A 19,890-nucleotide genomic window follows, 5' to 3' on the forward strand; every position below is an offset into this window, starting at 1 on the left:
TTTAGGGCTGTCATTAATTTGTTTATTCTCTCTCTCCCTCCCTTTCTCCCTTCCACCCTCCCTCTGCCTCTCCCTCTGCCTCTCCCTCTGCTTCTCCCTCTCTCCCTCATAACTGCTGGCCAGAATTGTCAGAGCCAGATCATCGCCACTGGTCCAAGGCAACAAAGCCAAGCCAAGCCCTTGCCTAGAATGTCAGTATGATGTATCATTTATCAGTAAGAGTCCATTCAGGAGACAGAAATCACACTGATAATTTGGACAGGGAAAACTGAAAATAAAGAATTACTAACTAGTAACAGGGAATTGCCATCTAAGAGGTAAAGAACAGGTTTCAGGAGGGGTCAGTGTGCAGGCCAAATCTGGCCTTGTCCATTCGTTTTTATGTTGCCCATGGCTGCTTTTACACTGCAGTATGCAGTTGAATTATTGTTGAAGAGGCAAAATGACCTGCAAAGCCTAAAGTAGCCACTCTGTGACACTTTATAGAAAAATTTTGTCTACCCTTGCTCTGAACAATAGAGGAATAGCAGATACAGGAAACAATGACTTCCTCCAGGGCAGAGACAGAGCACCCAAAGGAGAGCAACATAAGGAAGAACCTCCCCATCTACCTACCTATGTGCACACACACACACAGGAGACCCAGTGATGTATTCTCAGAAGTCATATAAAGAAAGCTCAAGACATTTATCAACAGAGAGATCAGAAGTTGAATACAGGAGTTTATGTGAAATTTCTATCTCTAAAAATAGCCCTTCCAGCCAGGAGATTACAGAAGTCCTCTTTTGAGAAACCTAAGAGGCCCAAATAAAAGGCCTCCAGACACTGGTATTAGATGTAGACATAGCTGCCAATCCCAGTAGCTTGAATATTACCTATTATTGGGTTCCATCTACACCTTCAGTGCTTCTCATCAGCTTCATAACCCTCGCTGTCACCAGTTAATGGACAGCCAGATATGAGAAATGGGGCTTCCCATTGAGTCTCATCCCAATCCACCATGAGAAGAACCCAAAACACAGCAAAAGCTTTCAACATTTGGGAAGAGCCCACAGTAAAGCAACTGAAAAAAATAAAAATAAAAGGAAACTATAAGCTTTCGTGAATACAAGAGAATAATAAAACTGGAGAGATAAGAAAAAACATTGTGGATATATATTTTTTAAAGACAGGATATTTCATAGCTAAGATTGAAGAAGAAACAATTAGAAGAAAACAAATATTATTAGTCAATATTTATTTATTTATTTATTGAGATGGAGTCTTGCTCTGTTGCTCAGGCTGGATTGTAGTGGCACAATCTTGGCTCACTGCAACCTCCGCCTCCCAGGTTCAAGCAATTCTCCTATCTCAGCCTCCTGAGTAGCTGGGATTACAGGTGCCCTCCATGACACCCAGCTAACTTTTGTATTTTTAGTAGAGATGGGGTTTTATCATGTTAGCCAGTCTGGTTTCAAACTCCTGACCTCAGGTGATCTGCCCACCTCAGCCTCCCAAACTGCTGGAATTATAGGTGTGAGCCACCATGCCCAGCCTATTAGTCAAAATTTTAAAATGTAAAACACAAGTTGATAGACAAAAATGAAAAGACATCTCAGAAAGTAGAATAAATGAAACAAAAAGATAAAATTCAGAGAAAAAAAGACTTTACAAACTTTGAGTGTTGAACTAGAAAACCCAACAATAGATTGGTGGAATAGAAAAAAAATGGAAAAGAAGTAACCTTAAAATTTATAGTAGAATATTTCTACAAACCAATAGGATATTAGAATCCTCAAAGTAAAGGAATAGCCCACGGTGTCCAGCCCAGTGAATGATAAAAGGCAAATGTAAGGGGTCTTCGTTATAAACCTTTGGAGCAGTAGGAAGTAAAAGAAAAAATCCTCTCATTCTCCTAGGGATGGGAGGAAACATCCCTCATGAAGGATATGAAATGAAATAAAATCGGACTTCTCAACAACAAACCTGAATGTTAGAAAGCAATGGAAAAATAACTTTAAAATTCGAAGGCAAAGTGATTTGCAGCCCAGCGTTATATACTGAGCCATATTATCCAACAAGTAAAAAGACAGATTAAAACCACTTTCCAAAAAGTAAAATTTCAAACAAATAATTATCACCATGAACAACTTTTTCGGACTCTAAGAACACGTGCTCCAGTGAAGTGAGGGACTGAAAAAGAGTTTCCCAGGTATATTATTCCATTCTCACACTGTTATGAAGAAATACCCGATACTGGGTAATTTATAAAGGAAATAGATTCAATTGACTCACAATTCAGCATGCTGGGGAGGCCTCGGGAAACTTACAATCATGGTGGAAAGCACCTCTTCACAGGGCGGCAGCAGAGAGAATGAGTGCCCAGGGAAGCGGGGAGCCCCTTATAAAACCATCAGATCTTGTGAGACTCCACTCATCATCATGAGGACAGTATGGGGGAAACAGCCCCCACGATCCAATTACCTCCATTTAGTCCTGCCCTTGACACATGGGGATTATTACAATTCAAGGTGAGATTTGGGTGGGGGCGCAGAGCGAAGCCACATCACCAGGTTTCCAACGGATCCAACACAAGAACATAGAAAGAAAATCCACAGATAGGAGGACAGATGAGAGCAACTGTGCAGAAGGAAGCATAAGAAGGGAGAGAAGAATCCGTGGACAAAAGCAATCAATGTAGAGATTATTTGAGCATTAGGAAAATAGTATTGATGAATTTAGCACAGAAAAAATTATATATAAACACATAAAAAAGTAAGCAGAGGAAAATATTAACTCTAGAAGAAAAATGAAATGATATACAAGAGACAAAACAATAATGATATAGTTCTTGGCTAGGAATTCTATTTCATAGCCATAGTAGTGTCAATTCTAACTGTTGATTGAACCAAAATTTTATATGTAATTTCAACAAGAGTTTAGAAAGAGAAGGTAGGTGGGGTGAAGGTAGAAGAAGAATGAAAGAGCTAAATCCTCATCTATCATAACAGAATGTCAATACATAATGTCAAAGTTGATATACTAACAAATAGCCATGTGGCCATTTATTTAGAAATACTGAGGAAGGTACAAAGAAGCAGGACTGAAAGAGCTGAAAGTCATTACCTGTGGGGAGTTGGACTGTAAAGTAGGGAATGCTTACTGGACATTTGTTTTTTATTATACGCTATTTGATATTTGAGTTTTAAACTAGTACATGCGTTACTTTATTAAAAATTGAATTAAAGAAGCATAGAATTGGGCTAGAAGGAGATTGAAGTGAGAGGTGACAGGCAGCTACCTGGGAACTGAAGCACCTTTGGAATCTTATAAATATTGGAGCAAGTAGTGAACTTCCTGAAGCTCCGTGGAAATAGGGCTCATGTTATTTAACTGTAAATTACAGGGAGAAAAATGAGGAGAAAACACTGAAAGCTCAAGAATATTGAGGTGGAAGCCTAAGCCAGAAGTCATGAACTTGAATATATCCCAGAGTCTTTTATGGCTTAATCTTTGCAGACTAATAATCAGAAGTAATTCAAAAATAACTCCATTCAAAAAGCATGAAAGGAAATTCCGTTCATAAGCCATCACGGCCATTTTTCAAATCCTTCCTCTTGTCTTCACTTCCCTTGCTCCTGACAATCAAACCCTCCATTCTCTGCACCACCAAAAGTCAAACCCTCCATTCTCTGCACCACCCACCTGGTTCTTGTTCTCCAGACCCCTCCCTTTTTGTCCACTTCTGTAGCCTGTCCTTCTTGACATATTCCTTCAACCTTATATTCACTAAGTGTCGCAGTTATATTCACTAAGTTAGCAGAATTAAGGAAGAGCAGAAACTGTAACAAGATCATAAGTCCTGTCTTTATTCCAACGCATGAGATTTTGGGGCTTAAGATCTGGGTTCAATCACCATGTTGTCTTTATGTTATTCCTTCAAGAATTACAGCAGTATGCTTTCACTTCTGGGGTGACTTTCCAGAGCTCTGAGCAGAGAAAATGGAAAGCCAAACATTAGCTGCACCCAGGGGTGAAAGACCCAACCTCTGGGTTCAAAAAGTCCATGGAATATAAGTCCTTGAGAGCCGGAATTTTTGTCTGCTTTGTTCACTGCTGTGTCCCCATTGCCTAGAACAGGGCCTGTCCTGAAGTAGATGCTCAATAAATTGTTGAAAACTTGAACTTCTGGCCGCTAGCCTCCTAGTGAGTGTCATACACCAGCCAAGCAAGCAATGAGCTACCCCACAACCCAAGTTCCTTTTGTCCCACAGCCTCAATTATTTTTTTAACCAAGGATAGAGTGCAGTGGCACAATTATGGCTCGCTGCAGCCTCAAACTCCTGGGCTCAAGTGATCATCCCATCTCAGACTCCCACACAGCTAGGACCACAGGCATGTGGCACCATGCCTGGCTAATATTTTATTTTTTTGTAGAGACAGTGGTCTCACTTTGTTGCCCAGACCAGTCTCGAATTCCTGGCCTCAAGCAACCCTCCCACCTCAGCCACCAAAGGTGCTAGTATTACAGGCATGAGCCACCGCACCAGATCATCCTCAGTGTTCTGAAGGTGGAGTTTCTCTTGCAAATTAAAAAAATTAGAGCAATAGAGTCTGCCTCAGGCTCACGAGCTGGTTGACATTGACATAAGGCCATTCCCTAGCATGTTCTCAGCATGCTAACAGAATCTGGTTTCTGAGCCTACACTGCTGTGGATGTCTGACCTCAAATGAGGGTGAATTCACCTAGGAAAGGTCACTCCAGAGGCCCCTTGCAGCCTGCTAGCCTCCTCTGGTGATACCCACAGCTTAACATGCCCTTCATGTAAACCTCAATCATAAAACAGTAGCCCCCCTTATCCGCAGTTTCACTTTTCTCAGTTTCAGTTACCTGTGGTAACTGCAGCCCTAAAATATTAGATGGAAAATCCTAGAGACACACAATTTATCGATTTTGAGTTGCTTGCCTTTCTGAGTAGCCTGATGAAACCTGCCACTCTCCTGACCAGGATGTGAGTGTTTCCTTTGTTCAATGTGTCACACTATCTGTGCTCCCCACCCCTTAGTCACTCAGTAGCTATCTCTGTTACCAGATCAGCTGTTGGGGTATGGCAGTGCTGCTGGTCAAGTCACCCTTATTTTACTTTCTAATGGCCCCAAAGCATAAAAGTAGTGATGTCGGCCATTCGAGTACACCAAAGAGAGGCCATGAAGTCCTTCCTTTAAAGTAAAAAGTGAACATTCTCAACTTAGTAAGGAAAGAAAAAAACAATCAATGTTGCGGCTGCTAAGATGTACAGAAAGAACAAATCTTCTATTGGTGAAATTATAAAGAAGGAAAAGAAAATCTGTACCAGTTTTGCACTTACACCGCAAACTGCAAAAATTGCAGCCACAATGTGTGATAAGTGCTTAGTTCAGATGGAAGAGGCGCAAAGTTTGTGGGGGCAAGACATGAACAGAAACATGTTCCTATCGACGGCAATTGGGTTCAGTACTATCTGAGGTTTCAGGCATCCACTGGGGGCTTGAAACATATCCCTTGAGGATAAGGGATGACCAATGGACCTAGTTTGTGCAGAACTAGAGCCCTGGGGTAGGAACCATGAGACCCAGAACCGAAAACCAAATACAGAGTGGGATTTAATAGGCAGGACCTGGTGGAGTTGGAGAGGAATTACCAGGAGCACACACACAGCCCAAGAGTAGAATCACAGTCCCGCTGAGCATGAGCCTGCAGGAGGACCCAGGGCTCCCATGTCACTGGGAGGAAGATCCTAGTAGGGGTGAGTCGGGTGGGGATGAGAACTCCCCTGCTCCCTCTCCCTAGTAAGATTTAACGAGCTATGATCTTTAAGGACACATCAAAATGACAGAGGAAATTTTTAAATGCATCTCTGCCAGGGGCGCAGATGGCCCACAGACATATTTTGAAACAAACTATTTGATGTGAGCTCCCCGGATCCTGACCTGGATCCCTTTGTTGCCCTAGGGTAAGTAAGCAAACCGTCTCTCCTTGGGAAGAAAAATAAAGGGGGAAAAAATGTCCATTCTGACCTGGCTTTCTTTGTTATTTTAGTGCCTACTGTCATCCAAGTCATTTCAAAAATCTGAAAAGAAGTCTTATTTTTAAATTCATAGTGTTGACCAGAGAGACTTGCTTTTATTATGCTCATAAATCATTCATACCTCCTTCATAATAAAGAATTATTTTTAATTTTTATAATGCTTTTTTTTCTGCTTTCTTCCCAAAATAAGAGGAAATGAGAATAATATTTTATGTTAATAGGAACAAAATGTTTAAAATGTATGCACTGTATAGAAATCTTATGAAATGTTTCAGTGGAAACTTTTTTTAAACCAACAAAGGAAATGAAACACAAAAAGCCACATTAAAAGAATGCTGATGATTTTTACTTTAACAAGGAACCTGAGAAGGGTGAATTATGGATAGGTGGAGGGGAGTCCCTGAGAGAAAACTATAGTCCATGGGACTCATGTGGTAAGGGGCTGTCTAAGGGCTGCACACACCTCCCCACCTTCTCTCCCTCTGGCTCACATCCCAATAGTAAGCCCAGCCCCGGATCTCAGGTGCGCTCTTTGCTGGTCAGCCACTTAGAGAGGCCAGGAAAGTCTCAGAAGGATGGAAATCCCTGACCTCAGCCTCCAGACATGAAGGCAGGTGCTGCACTAGAGAAAAGTTTCTCCCTCTGTTAGGGAAACATCACAACTCCTTGATTCAGGCAATTGCTCCAAAGAATCCCTGGGACTTTGCTTTTAACCACTGAAGGGTTAATAGGCAGCCAAGGTGGGCAGATCATGAGGTCAAGAGATTGAGACCATCCTGGCCAACATGGTGAAACCCCGTCTCTACTAAAAAATACAAAAATTAGCTGGGCGTGGTAGCACGCACCTGTAGTCCCAGCTACTCGGGAGGCTGAGGCAGGAGAATTGCTTGAACCCAGGAGGCGGAGATTGCAGTGAGCCGAGATTGCATCACTGCACTCCAGCCTGGGGCCACGACAGAGCAAGACTCTGTCTCAAAAAAAAAAAAAATAGACAAGGGAAGGGAGCCCGGAGGCCTATGAGAACCCACAGCATCAGGGATAGTACAAGAACATTTGAAAGGGAGAGAGTCATGTCTTTGGCACTGACAGAGTGGCATGAGGCTGCTGCAGACACACCGGTGAGGGCAAAGGCTTATACTTTGCAGTGGGACCATTTGCATTCCGGCGGGACAGCAGTTTGGGACCATCAGACTTCCCAGCTTCCAGAGAGATTTATGCACTGTGTTTGCTGATCTCAGTACCTTCCTGTGGGAACTACATTGAGTCCTACTACAAAGTGAATGGAGGCCCTGAGCAGGAAGGACCTTAACCCCTAAAGCAAAGCAATCAAAATTGGCAACTGCCCCTTGGCATGAACTCTGAGAAATGGAGAAGGGCCCTTTCCTACCTACTGTTAAATAAAATTTATAGGAGGCCAATGCTTTGGAATGGGCTCCTGCACTGGGCCCAACAGACCAAACCAATGGAGAGCTTACTCATAGTAGCTGAGATTTAGCGGATTTCAGAAGACTCTGCAACAAATAAACCAATTAAGCTCTAACTAAGTTGTCTCTATACCTCACTTTGGTTTTCTATAAATGTTGTTAGATCACGCTGTTAGCTGCAGTTCTCTAAACCTGTTTTGGCTCTGACAGCTACCTGATTCATGAATTGTTTTTGTTTTATTTTTGCTTTGGTTTGCTTTGCTTTGTTTTGTTTTTAATTGCTCAGATAAGCTCCACTGAGCATAAACTGATGAAAGGATGTTTTTAAACCACCCACCACCAAAACACCATTCACTGAGTTACTGACATCTATAATATCCAAAAGGCTTTGAAAGAGTCTTATCTCTTGCTAAAATGCTGTTTTATGTATTTACAGCTAATGCAATAAAGGAATCACAACTTTTGGAGAGATTTTGATAAATGAGGAAGGGGAAAGAGGTGAGAAGCGGGGAAAACACATATTCTGGGGTCCCATTGTAAGCCAATTACTTTGCCTGAGTTCTTCTTATGTTTATCTCATTTAATTCTCACAGTAGCCCTTGTAAATAGGTATTAACTCCTGAGCTGGTTGTTCTTCATTTCCCAGCGTCCTTTATTCTAAGCATTCATTCACTGCCCTGTGGAATCCAAAGGCCCCTGTTTCTGGTAGGGATCAGCCAACAGGAGGCAATGATACAAGATCACAAGGTAAGAGAAGAGAGAGATCCATATTTCTTCCCTAGTAACTCCATGTTTTCAAGCTGCATTTGTGTCTGCAGCTGGTTTTCATTACAAGCCCTTTAATATTTGACTCTTAGACTATGGTATTACTTTGATAAAAATTAAATTTTAGAAATTAAGAATGAGCTATGGGGAGAAGATTGGAGAGGGAGGTGACAGGTAGCTAGCTACCTGGGATCTGAAATGTTACCCTTGGAATCTTGAAACTGTTGGAGTCTAATCAGGTTTGTGGGGACTGATGCTGCGTCACACATTACACACAAGCCCATCAGCCCAGAACCCCAGGTAGCCCAGGTTGGTGGCCTATGTCGTCCAGCTCTTCCCTAATCTAGGTGGATCGTTTTTCTTCTTGCTTGGAGTACATTTCACCTCTTCTCTTCATTTAAAAGTGAGAAACCTGATGGAACCTACAGGCCCAAAATCCCCCTCCACTGTTTGCTTGAGGAGAAGTGGATAGTTCTTTGATAAATAGGTAGTCTCTGTTCAGCTCTGATATCTGGTTCCATTCAGATTCATTCTCCATCATGACTCTTGCTGGACACAGACTAATAATATGCAAATGATGACCAGTGCTTGTCTCTTTGCTACTCCAACAAGAAAAAAAAATTATAGCTTAGTTCACTAACAAAATTAAATAAATAAAACTTACAAGAACACTAAACATTGGACTTTTATTGCTCATATAAAAACAGCACAAAATAAGGCCGACCGTGGTGGCTCACTCCTGTAATCCCAGCACTTTGTGATGCTGAGGCAGGTGGATCAGAAGGTCAGGAGTTTGAGACCAGCCTGGCCAACATGGTGAAACCCTGTCTCTACTAAAAATACAAAAATTAGCCAAGCGTGGTGGCGGGCACCTGTAGTCCCAGCTACTCAAGAGGCAGAAGCAGGAGAATTGCTTGAACCTGAGAGGCGAAGGTTGCAGTGAACCGAGATCACACCACTGCACTCCAGCCTGGGTGACAGAGCAAAACTCCATCTCAGGAAAAAAAAAAAAAAAACCACACACACAAAATAAACAAAATAAACATACCATACCACATCAATAGCAAGAACACCAATGGTGTTCGTATCTCTGGGATTTTATTACCTAAAGTGTGTTACGTTGAAATCGGATAGTTCATTTAAAATATAATTTTTCTTTTATTACACCCCTTTTATTTTGAATTTGAGGGGCCTGTTGTTTTAGACATGCTTTTTGATGTCTATAAATGAAGGCCTTTTTTTAACTACACAGGTCTTCTGACATTAACAGAGTAGCTGTTAATCTGAAAAAAGTGGTCCTTTTAAGGAAGCCATCAGAATTTTACTGTGCAAAAATCAATATCTATTAATGGGAGTTCTGGCATGCAGTACACCAGTGAGGGAATGTTTCATGACAGTAATAACCCCTTACCAGCTGGGACTGCCCCATGCTCCAGACAGACCTAGTGGGAAAGTGTTCATTGTTTTCACAGAAGTATGCATTATTTGCATCCCAATCCTATCAAGGAGAAAATAAATAGCTATAAATTCACAACTTTGTGTAGCTAGTGGGACTTAAATCACGAAGAAGTGTGTATCTCATCACTCTGTCTGCAGGAAGCTTAAGAGTAAAGCCTACATACGTGCTTTGTAAATAAAAGAAATGTGTTACATCTTTTTCCTAAAGACTGCCTTTATTAAAGATGCAGAGTAACATGCTGTCGAATGAGCAAGGATATGCACAATTCTGTTGAGCCAGAAATGTCTAAGAAAGCTCTTACATAAAGCTCATAGATAATGTGTCTGATGATGACCAAGAGACACCCCACGACCCCCAGGAGCTTTCTGGCTCAACTAAGGTTATGTTGCTTCCCATAGAATTTTATTGCTAAGTCTAGGTTATGACATCCCAGTTCTTGATGAAGCCATAATTTTCATTGAGCGTGCATATTACTACTTCCACAGCAAACAGAGTATTTTAGTAATCTGTGCAATTTCTTGCGCTAGGTCCAAGAAAATATATTTTCAAAAATTTTTTAATGAAGTTATGGATTAACATAGCCAATTCAAATCACTTTCTATGGGCATCAATTACACTTCCTTTGTGGCAAATGTAATATCATCATCATCATCTCACTAAGTAATATAAATAATTAAAAAATAATAGCAGCTAACAGTTCCCAAATCCTTACTCTGTGACAGGTGCTTTGATGTCAAGCTTACAAGTCTGATGCTCAGTTAAGCCTCACAGACTCTTTTGAAGGAGACAGGGACTACTATCATCTCCACTTTTCAAATTCAACATTCTGTATATAATTTATATTGAGTTCCTAATGTGTTCCAGGTGCAGATCTGAGTTTACAGCTGTAAACAGGTCTGATATGAAGCCTATTTTGTCATGTGAAATATATAATAAATAAGTAAACCAATAGGAAAACAGGATCATTTCAGGTGGTAAAAAATTCCATAAAGAAAATACAATGAGGTAACGTGAATGAGAACTGTTCTCATTCACATTACCTTATTGGGGGTGGAGGGATGGCTAAGAGAAGAGTTCTTTGAGAAACAATATTTGAGCAGAAGCTGATATTTGAGCAGTTACTAGTGTGCAGGTTGTGGGAAGGCGGTTGGTCAGCCTGGCTTGGCCTCACAAGTGTTTTCATTGGATATAAAATCTCCCACACTGACCAAAGCTTTGCTGCTCCACCACAACTCACACCCACTGCACCGTTTGTCTCTATACTCCAAAGGGCTATGTTGCTCTGAGATTTTTGTCCAATTAACAGTATTTACACAGCACTCTCATGCCCCTCCTCTCTAGTGATACATGAACAACCAATCTTTAATCTCCCAGTACAGTTTTTAAAATAACTACATTTTCATTCCAGTATCCAGCATTTTAGCTCTAAACCATGCAGGTTATAGCTACTGTGTGTTATCAGAACCAGCTGTTTGGCTCCTTTCAACTGTTCTGAAGACACTGAATAGAAATAGAAGCATAGAGGTATTTCTGATGAACACAGAATACACACACATGCAAACACATGCACAATCAGAGGTGGCATAAAAACTAAACAAATCTGGCACAGCATTCATCAGCTTATAAATACCAAAATACCCACATGCTTTTTGTTCAGCATAATATATGTTTCCAAGAGAGATGCTTTAAATTTTTCATTTTGTGCCAAGGTAAGTTTTATGCCTCTGTAATGTACAACATATGGATCTTTTGACATTATGCATTATTTGCATCCCAATAAAACAGCTCATTAATCAAATAGCCTATTGTAACCTCCAGCTGCAGAAACCACAAAACACACCCAAGAAGGAGAGTAATTTTTAACTCAAAACGTGTCCTTTTAAAATAACATTTGTCTGATCATGTTAAACAGTGGCCAAATGGATGAGAAATGTTAGGGCAGTGGAAAAGAGATGATGGCAAGGACACAGCCAGCTCCGAAACCTACACGCTGATTTTTCTTCCTGACTTTAGGCCACATGTTCTGCTTTCCTCTGGTTGATTTTGAATGTTGTTTTCATATGGGGTCAAAACAAGGTCTTTTTGTAACCACCACCATTTAGCTATAATCATGTACAGCTAAATGGAGCAGATCCATTGTTGAAGAGCTCATTAGAGAAGTAAATTGGAATTTTACACCCACATCAACTATTGCAACTCACCAAACCTAACAAAATATGCAAACAAGACTACATGCCCCATTCTACTGGTTCTTTCACATCAGCTCTTGACACGCATGTCAGCCAGGGTCCTAATGGCAAGCAATAAAATCCAATTCCAACTAATTTAAACCAAAGAGGATTTCTTTGGAAAGATGTCGGGGGGAAGGTGCTGCTGTTAACAATCAGGGAGAAGGCGAAGAATCAGGCTTGGGAGCGAGTAGGGAACCAGGGAGCTACAAAGGGACCCAAAGCTAGAAGCACAAAACACAGCAACAGCTCTCAGTGGTAGAATAAAATATATATACCTGATCTTGCTCTCAAGTTCCTGGCACAGAGTTCCTAAAACCCTTAGGATTTCCTAAGTAATAGGAGCGGCTTTGTTATTCGTAATGAACCCCTTTGGAACACACCTGAGTCTATGTTAATGCTCATGAGGTGACACCTGGTGGGGCTCCTAGACAGCTTCAGAATTGAGACTTGTCCTTGGCAAGACCAGACACAAGATTAGAGGGAGGCACTCTCACTCCCACCCTGCCCCCAAGCCCTAGGGAAGGGAGTAGTGCTGAAGGTTGGATTATAAAAACTCTTGAATGGGAGGTTTGGACGGTTTTCACATTGGAGAACACACAAACATGCCAGAAGGATAGAGCACCCCAACTCCAGGGGAAAGAGGCTCCTGGGGCTTAGGACCCTTTCAGGCCCCACCCTATGTACCTCTTCATCTGGCCACCCATTTGTATCTTTTATATTAAACTACGGTAGTGTTAAAAAGAGAAACTTTACACAAATTAAACTTCACAGAGTTTCAGCAAACAACAGATTCACACAGAATAGAGCAGCTTTGAACTAGAAAAGGTTCAGAAAGACTTCAGCACTACTGTGTGGTCGAAGAAGATTTACGGACAGAAATAGGAAAGTGATGTACAGAAAATGAAAATGAGGTACAGAAACAGCCAGGTTGGTTACAGTTTGGTGGTTGCTTAATTTAAACACTGAATTGTGGCCATTCTTGATTGGCCAAAACTAGGTGCTTGGCACAAGAGTAGGTTACAATCTGTTTACACATCAAGTTAGGTTACAGTTCACTACGTGTGGAGAACCTTTAGGCCAAATTTAAAATATGTAAAGGAGAAGCTTTAGGCTAAACCTAACGATAATAAAGTACAGCATTTTCCTGAGTTCTGTGAGTCATTCTAGTAAATACATACATACACACACACACACACACACACGCACACTTATGCATCATATATATATATGTGTGTGTATATATATATATATATAATATATGAGATAGCCACAGTATGTTTATGTATAAAAGGGTATTTTTCATTGTGGCCATCATCTACAATCAATTGACTCTAAATAAATGACATTATCCTTAATAATCTAGGTGAGTTTAGCCAAGTGGTGGGAAGGACTTAGGAACAAAAGAATATTTAAAAACAAAATTTAAGAACAAAATGGAGTTTTCCCTGAGGAAAAAGAAGAAACTCCACCTTCCTATAGAAGCATCAGGTTCTTCTTTTTTCTTTTTTTTTTTTTTTTAAGAGATGGGGTCTCACTATGTTGCCCAGGCTGGAGTGCAGTGGCTATTCACAGGCGTGATCCCACTACTGATCAGCACGGGAGTTTTGACCTGTTCCATTTCCGACCTGGGCCAGTTCATCCCTCCTTAGGCAACCTGGTGGTCCCCCACTCCTGGGAGGTCACCATATTGATGCCAAACTTAGTGCGGACACCCGATCGGCATAGCGCACTACAGCCCAGAACTCCCGGGCTCAAGCGATCCTCCCACCTCAGCCCCCTGAGAAGCTGCGATCCTCAGCCTCCCGAGAAGCTGCGACTACAGACATGTGCCACTGCTCCCGGCAAAACATCAGGTTCTATCTGAGTTTCCATCCTGCTGGCCTATGCAAGGAGTTTCAGACTTGCTACCCTACAATTATGTAAGCCAAATCCTTGAAATATATATATAGATACACTATACACTTAAAATATATGAGATATATATATGAGATATCCACAGTTGATACATATATATACGCATACACATATATATGATATCCGTAGTATGTGTATATAAATATATTTATGAGATATCCATAGTACATGTGTATATATTTATATATATATAAATTATAAGGATTTGGCTTATATAATTGTGGGGTAGCAAGTCAAACTCCTAGCACAGACCAGCAGGCTGGAAACTCTCAGATAGAACCTGGTGTTTCCATCCAGAGGTGGAGTTTCTTCTTCCTCAGGGAAAACTCCATTTTATTCTTAAGTTTTGTTCTTAAATGTTGTTCCTTTGTTCTTAAGCCCTTTCAACTGATTGGCTAAGCCCATCCAGATTATTAAGGACAATCTCCTTTATTTAGAGTCAACTGATTGTAGATGTTAACGACAATTAGAAATACCGTCACAATAACATTGAAATTCATGTTTGAGTGAATAACTGGGTACCACAGCCCAGGCAAGTTGACACATAAAATTACCCATCACAGTCCACCCTAGGTCAACTGGGCACTTACACACATCTCCTTAAACTATACTTAATCTCCAAACAAAGTAATACTTCCACATCACAGAATACAACTATCCCATGTACCAACAAGAATGTGTTAACTCTTCCCCTGTAAAGTCCTTGAGTGGTATTCACACTCCTTCTTAATATTTCATAACATAAATAGTGTGATATCAACTGATATCAACTGATATCTGATGTTAGATGAGAAGCAAATGAGGGAAGAAAACAAAAATACTTTATACACACAATCATATTCATATACAAATTAAAAAACTTTATAAAAAATTAGGAAAAATACTAATAACAACTACAGCTGTTATTTTCACAGCTGTTCAAGTGGTCATAACTAATATTTATAACTACTTTCTTCTACTACCCATTCTGTATTTTCTTTGCTCTCAGCTGGCACTTCATGTAGTCATGTCTTTTTGGTTTTGTTTTGTTTTGTTTTGCCTGGTGGGGTAACCCAAACATTCATTCCTTGAGGGTCTAGGCCATTAGCAGTCCTGCCTGAATTAGCTCATTGTAGTTCTTCTTGACTTTAACCACAGCTCATGGCAGTACTAAGAGATGCCATGAGGGAATCTCATGTATTACAGAAATATTCTTCCTTACCTCCATTGCGTACTAGCAGCCCAGAATTTCCTTGGCAATCATAATCAACCATCCCAGCTAGCACAGTAACTCCCTTCTTTGCCTATTGATTCAGAGGCATGAGGAGCCCAAAGTGGCTACATGGCAGTATTAACTTCCCGTTTATTGGAATCATTGCTGTGTCTCTTGGTAGTAGCATTTATCTCTATGGAACTAAGACTTCTGGAACAACAAAGAATAAGGACTGGGGACAGGAAGCAAACACTTTGCTAATGAATCCTTAGAAGTAATAGTAAAATGTGCCATGTCCATTTCCATTCCTTGTTTGCTGGGCTTATGCATCCTGGCTATGGAAGAAACAGAACCATATATTAAATGCTTATTTAAAGCAAATACAGTCTGTTGAATGACTTCACTCCAACACCACAAGCTATTACTCCCTGGCTGGCATTGTAAATGAGTCTTTAAAAGGCTGTTGCATGTTTCATCAAGCTGGCTGCTTCAGGATGATGGGGAACATGGTAAGGCTTATGAATTCATGAGCATGGGTCCACTGCCACACTTATCTATTATGAAGTGAGTCCCTTGATCAGAAGCAATGCTATGTGGAATATTTTTATGGGAGATAAGGCATCCTGTAAGTCCACAGATGATAGTTTTGGCAGAAATGTTGCATGTAGGGAAGGCAAATTCATAACTGAAGTAAGTATCTGTTCCACTAAGAACAAAGCACTGCCCCTTCCATGATGAAACTGGTCCAGCATAATCAATCTGCCACCAAGTAGCTGGCTTACCAACTTGGAATAGTGCTATATCAGGAACTTAGTGTTAGCTTTTAGCATGTTGGGTACTCAGCAGTAGCCACAGCCAAGTTGGCTTTAGTGAGTAAAAGTCCATGTTGCTGAGCCCATGCATAACCTCCATGCCTGCCACTATGGCCATTGTGTTCATGAGCCCTCTGAGTAATAACAGGGATGGCTGGGGAAGGAAATGGACTGGAATCCACAGAACAGATCTGTTCACTTAGTTATTAATATCCTCCTCTGCTGTGATTACTCTTAGTGACCATTCATATAGGATACAAATACCTTTATGATTTTGCCCATTTGGAGTTCATCCACATATCTCTTCCCCAGACTTCCTTGTCACCAATTTTCCAATGATGTTCTTTCCAAGCCTCTCACCATCCAGTCAAGCCACTGGCCACGGCCCATGAATCAGTATAGACTCATACCTCTTTCCAAGCAAAATGAGCAACTACCGAAAGGATTTTCCTTACAACTGTCCTTTAGGGTGTCCCAGAAAATGACCATACCACTGTAGCTGTCCACTTTAGCATGTAGAACCATCTGTAAACCAATACTGAGTTTCTTCCTCCTTAGCCCAACTGGTCATAGGAAACTCCTCCATGAAGCCAGAGGTGTAGGTTTGGAAAGAGAAAATGATATGGCAAGAGAAGGGACTGTGCATTTTGGTCACTTTCTCAAGTAATTTATTGTATGTTCAGGGCCTGTTCAAGTTCAATATTACATACACCACTTCCATTTCATAAGGGAATGACAGTGTATACATCCAACTTGGCCGGATGGGTCAGAAAAACAGCAAGTTCGTGATTCATAGTTTAGGTCACATAGAAATTGGTGGTCATTGATTAAGTTTTCTCTACTAAGGCCCAGTAGCAAGCCAAAAGCTGTTTATCAAAAGGAGAGTTGTTATCTACAGAGGATGGCAGTGTTTTGCTTCAAAGTCATAGGGATCTTCACTGTCTAATCAGCATAGTATCTTCAATGTAATGGGCTTATGGAAGGGAAAGACAATCAAGGTCTCTGTGGACTAAATTATACTTAGGGACACAGAACTGATATACTACTAGAGTAAAAGTGTATTGATGACCCTACCAGCTGAAATCAAAAGGCTTCTGAGAGTCTTTACTAGCAAGTATTTTTTTAAAGTGTTCCCCAGTTCCAGAGATGCATATCAGGTACCAGGAGATTTGTTGATTTACTCAAGCAATGAAAGCACATCTGGAACAGCAGCCATAATTGGAGTCACCATATGGTTAAGTTTACAATAGTCCACTGTCATTCTCCAAGAGTCATCTGTATTTTGCACAGCAAAATAAAAAAGGTAAAAGGGGCTATGAAGGGAATCACCACCTCTGTACCTTTCGAGTCCTAGAGGGTGTCACTAATCTCTGAAATCCCTCTAAGAATTCATCGTTGTTTTGGGTTCATTGTTTTCCTAGGTAGAGGAAGTTCTAGAAGTTTCTACTTGAATTTTCCTACCATAATAATACCCTCACTTCACAGGTCAAGAAACCAATGTATGGATTTTACCATTTATGGAGTTTGCCTATTCTACCAGAACTGAGGAAATAACTACAGGATGGGTTCAGTGGGATTCACAGTGATATGAATCTGAGCTCAAACTTCATTATCACCTGGCCTCCATAACACCCTGCTCTGACTTGTAGACAGTGATGTTTTGTGTCTTCTAGTATTAGTGTAAGTCCAAAACCAGTATACAGTAATCCTCAGAAAGTTACTTCCTGTTCCTTACTGCACAGTCACCCTGGTAAAAGTCCATAGGTCCCTTTGAGGAAGTCTGGAATCAAAATTAACAATATAAATCTATGGCAGAAAAGCAAGATCCTTTCTCAAGGGCACCAGCACCCCTGCCCTTTACTCAAGGGGCTCTGGGCTTGTAAATTTGTTCAAGCCTGGGAATTAATTAAAGACCCATGACTCTGTTTTAGTTCACTGGAGCTGCCATAACAAAATACCACAGACTTACCACTTAAACAACAGAAATTTATTTTCTCACAGTTCTAAAGGCTAGACGTTCAAGATCAAAGTGTTGGGAGGTCTGGTTTCTTGTGAGGCCTGTTTTCATGGTTTGACTCCATATAGCCTTTTCTATATGCTCACCCATCCCTGGTGTTTCTTCTTCTCCTTATAAGGACATATTAGTCATATCAGATTAGGCCTCAAAGCGTAAGAGTTCATTTAACTTTAATTACCTCATTAAGTGGCCTGTCTCCAAATACAGTCATGTGGGGTGTTAGGGCTTTGTATTAATCCATTTTTACACTACTATAAAGACACAACCCAAGACTGGGTAGTTTATTTTAAATGGAGATTTAATTGACTCACAGTTCCACATGGCTGGGGAGGCCTCAGGAAACTTACAGTCATGGTGGGAGGGGAAGCAGGCACCTTCTTCACAAGGTGGCAGGACAGAGACAAAGTGAGTAAGAGAGGAATTACTAAACACTTATAAAACCATGAGATCTCCTGAGAACTCACTATCATGAGAACAGCAAGGGGGGATCTTCCCCCATGATTCAGTCACCTCCCACCAGGTCTCCCCCTTAATACCTAGGGATTACAATTTAAGATGGGATTTGTGTGGGGACACAAAGCCTAATCATATCAGTCTTCAACATACAAATTTTGCAGGGGGGACACAATTTACTCCATAATACTCTATTTTGGTAATTTAAGGTAGACTTCAGTCCCCTTGACCTAGAGCTCCTCCACTTATATAGATCAAGTGAGAATTTGGTAGAAAGCCCTTCTATTTCTCTTCTAGGGACACCATGATCAACTAGCCAACACTAGAGATCACTGAGAGTCAGAGTATTCTGATTATTGCTTTGGTAGTAGCAGTTCCCACTGTAATCACTGACCTCCAAAGAAGAGTGACCACAGAGCTCTTCAACGGCAGGGGGCTGTTCTCACAAACTCATTTTTCATCGTTGTGGTGGGTGGTGGAAGGTGGAAGAAGAGTCCTCTAGACTCTCCCTGGGAGGATGGGCAAGTCTTACATGATAAGTCTACCCTAACATTCCAATCTCCCTATGCCTTGAGATACTTCCTCTGCAGTATACTCAGCAGTTCTGACACATCAACTGCATTTAATTTAGGAAAACTTTCAGTCCACGTTTCAGCTAACACCACACTCTAAGAACCCTTTCTACATTCTCAAGCTGAAAAATTGAATCTAGAGTCTCTGCTTAATGGGCCCATGTCAATAAATATGAAAGGATGAAATTTTGGATTTCTTCTATTATGCCACACTTTTGATATCCATTCAAGCACAGATTATTGTCTGTATAAATTTTTTAATTATGCAGTTTGGTGTGTAGTGCCTTTCCTTCTGGGTAACACTTTGTACATTTACCCTTTGATACTTGAGTCTAGTTATACTTTTAAAAGCCAAGTGGGTGGAGGGTGTGTTTTTAAGAGAATCAGTGGTGTCTTGCCAGGCAACTACACCAGGAAAGGTCTTTACAGATCCTTCAGACAGAGTAGAGTTAACTTCCTTCAACAGGGATGGAAGGGCTGCTTCCATTCACCAGGACTTCCTTACTGACAAAAAGGTTCTGGTGAATTTAAGGGTTCAGTATTCTCAAGTTTATTGGGATCTTTCTATATATCTCCATCACAGTTTTCTGAATTCCGTTTCTCCCCAGCCAATGCTCTCACTTTTAACAGAAGAAACTTTGTGAGGTTGATAATTCAATTGTTCTTGTATTAAAACCACTCCCAGGATAAGACTCAGGGTTTGGCTTTCAGAAATTTCAGCCCTGGGACTATAGGAGGTAAGAGTTTCTGCTGTAGAACGAACGTTTATGTAAACCCCCAAAAGGCATATGTTTAAATGCTACCACTCAGTGTGATGGTAACAGGTATTAGGAGGGAGGGTCTTTGGAAGGTGATATGTGATGGTCAGAGCCCTCCTCAATGAGATTACTGCTCTTATAAAAGAAACCCCAGAGGCCACTCTCACATCTTCCACCATGTGAGGAAACAGGAAATGACCATCTGTGAACCAGAAAGTGAGCCCTCCCTGGACACTAAATCTGCTG

The sequence above is a fragment of the Aotus nancymaae genome, unplaced genomic scaffold, assembly GCF_030222135.1.
Source record: "Aotus nancymaae isolate 86718 unplaced genomic scaffold, 86718_ANA_hifiasm-v0.15.2.pri h1tg000011l, whole genome shotgun sequence".
NCBI classification, from domain to species: Eukaryota; Metazoa; Chordata; class Mammalia; order Primates; family Aotidae; genus Aotus; species Aotus nancymaae.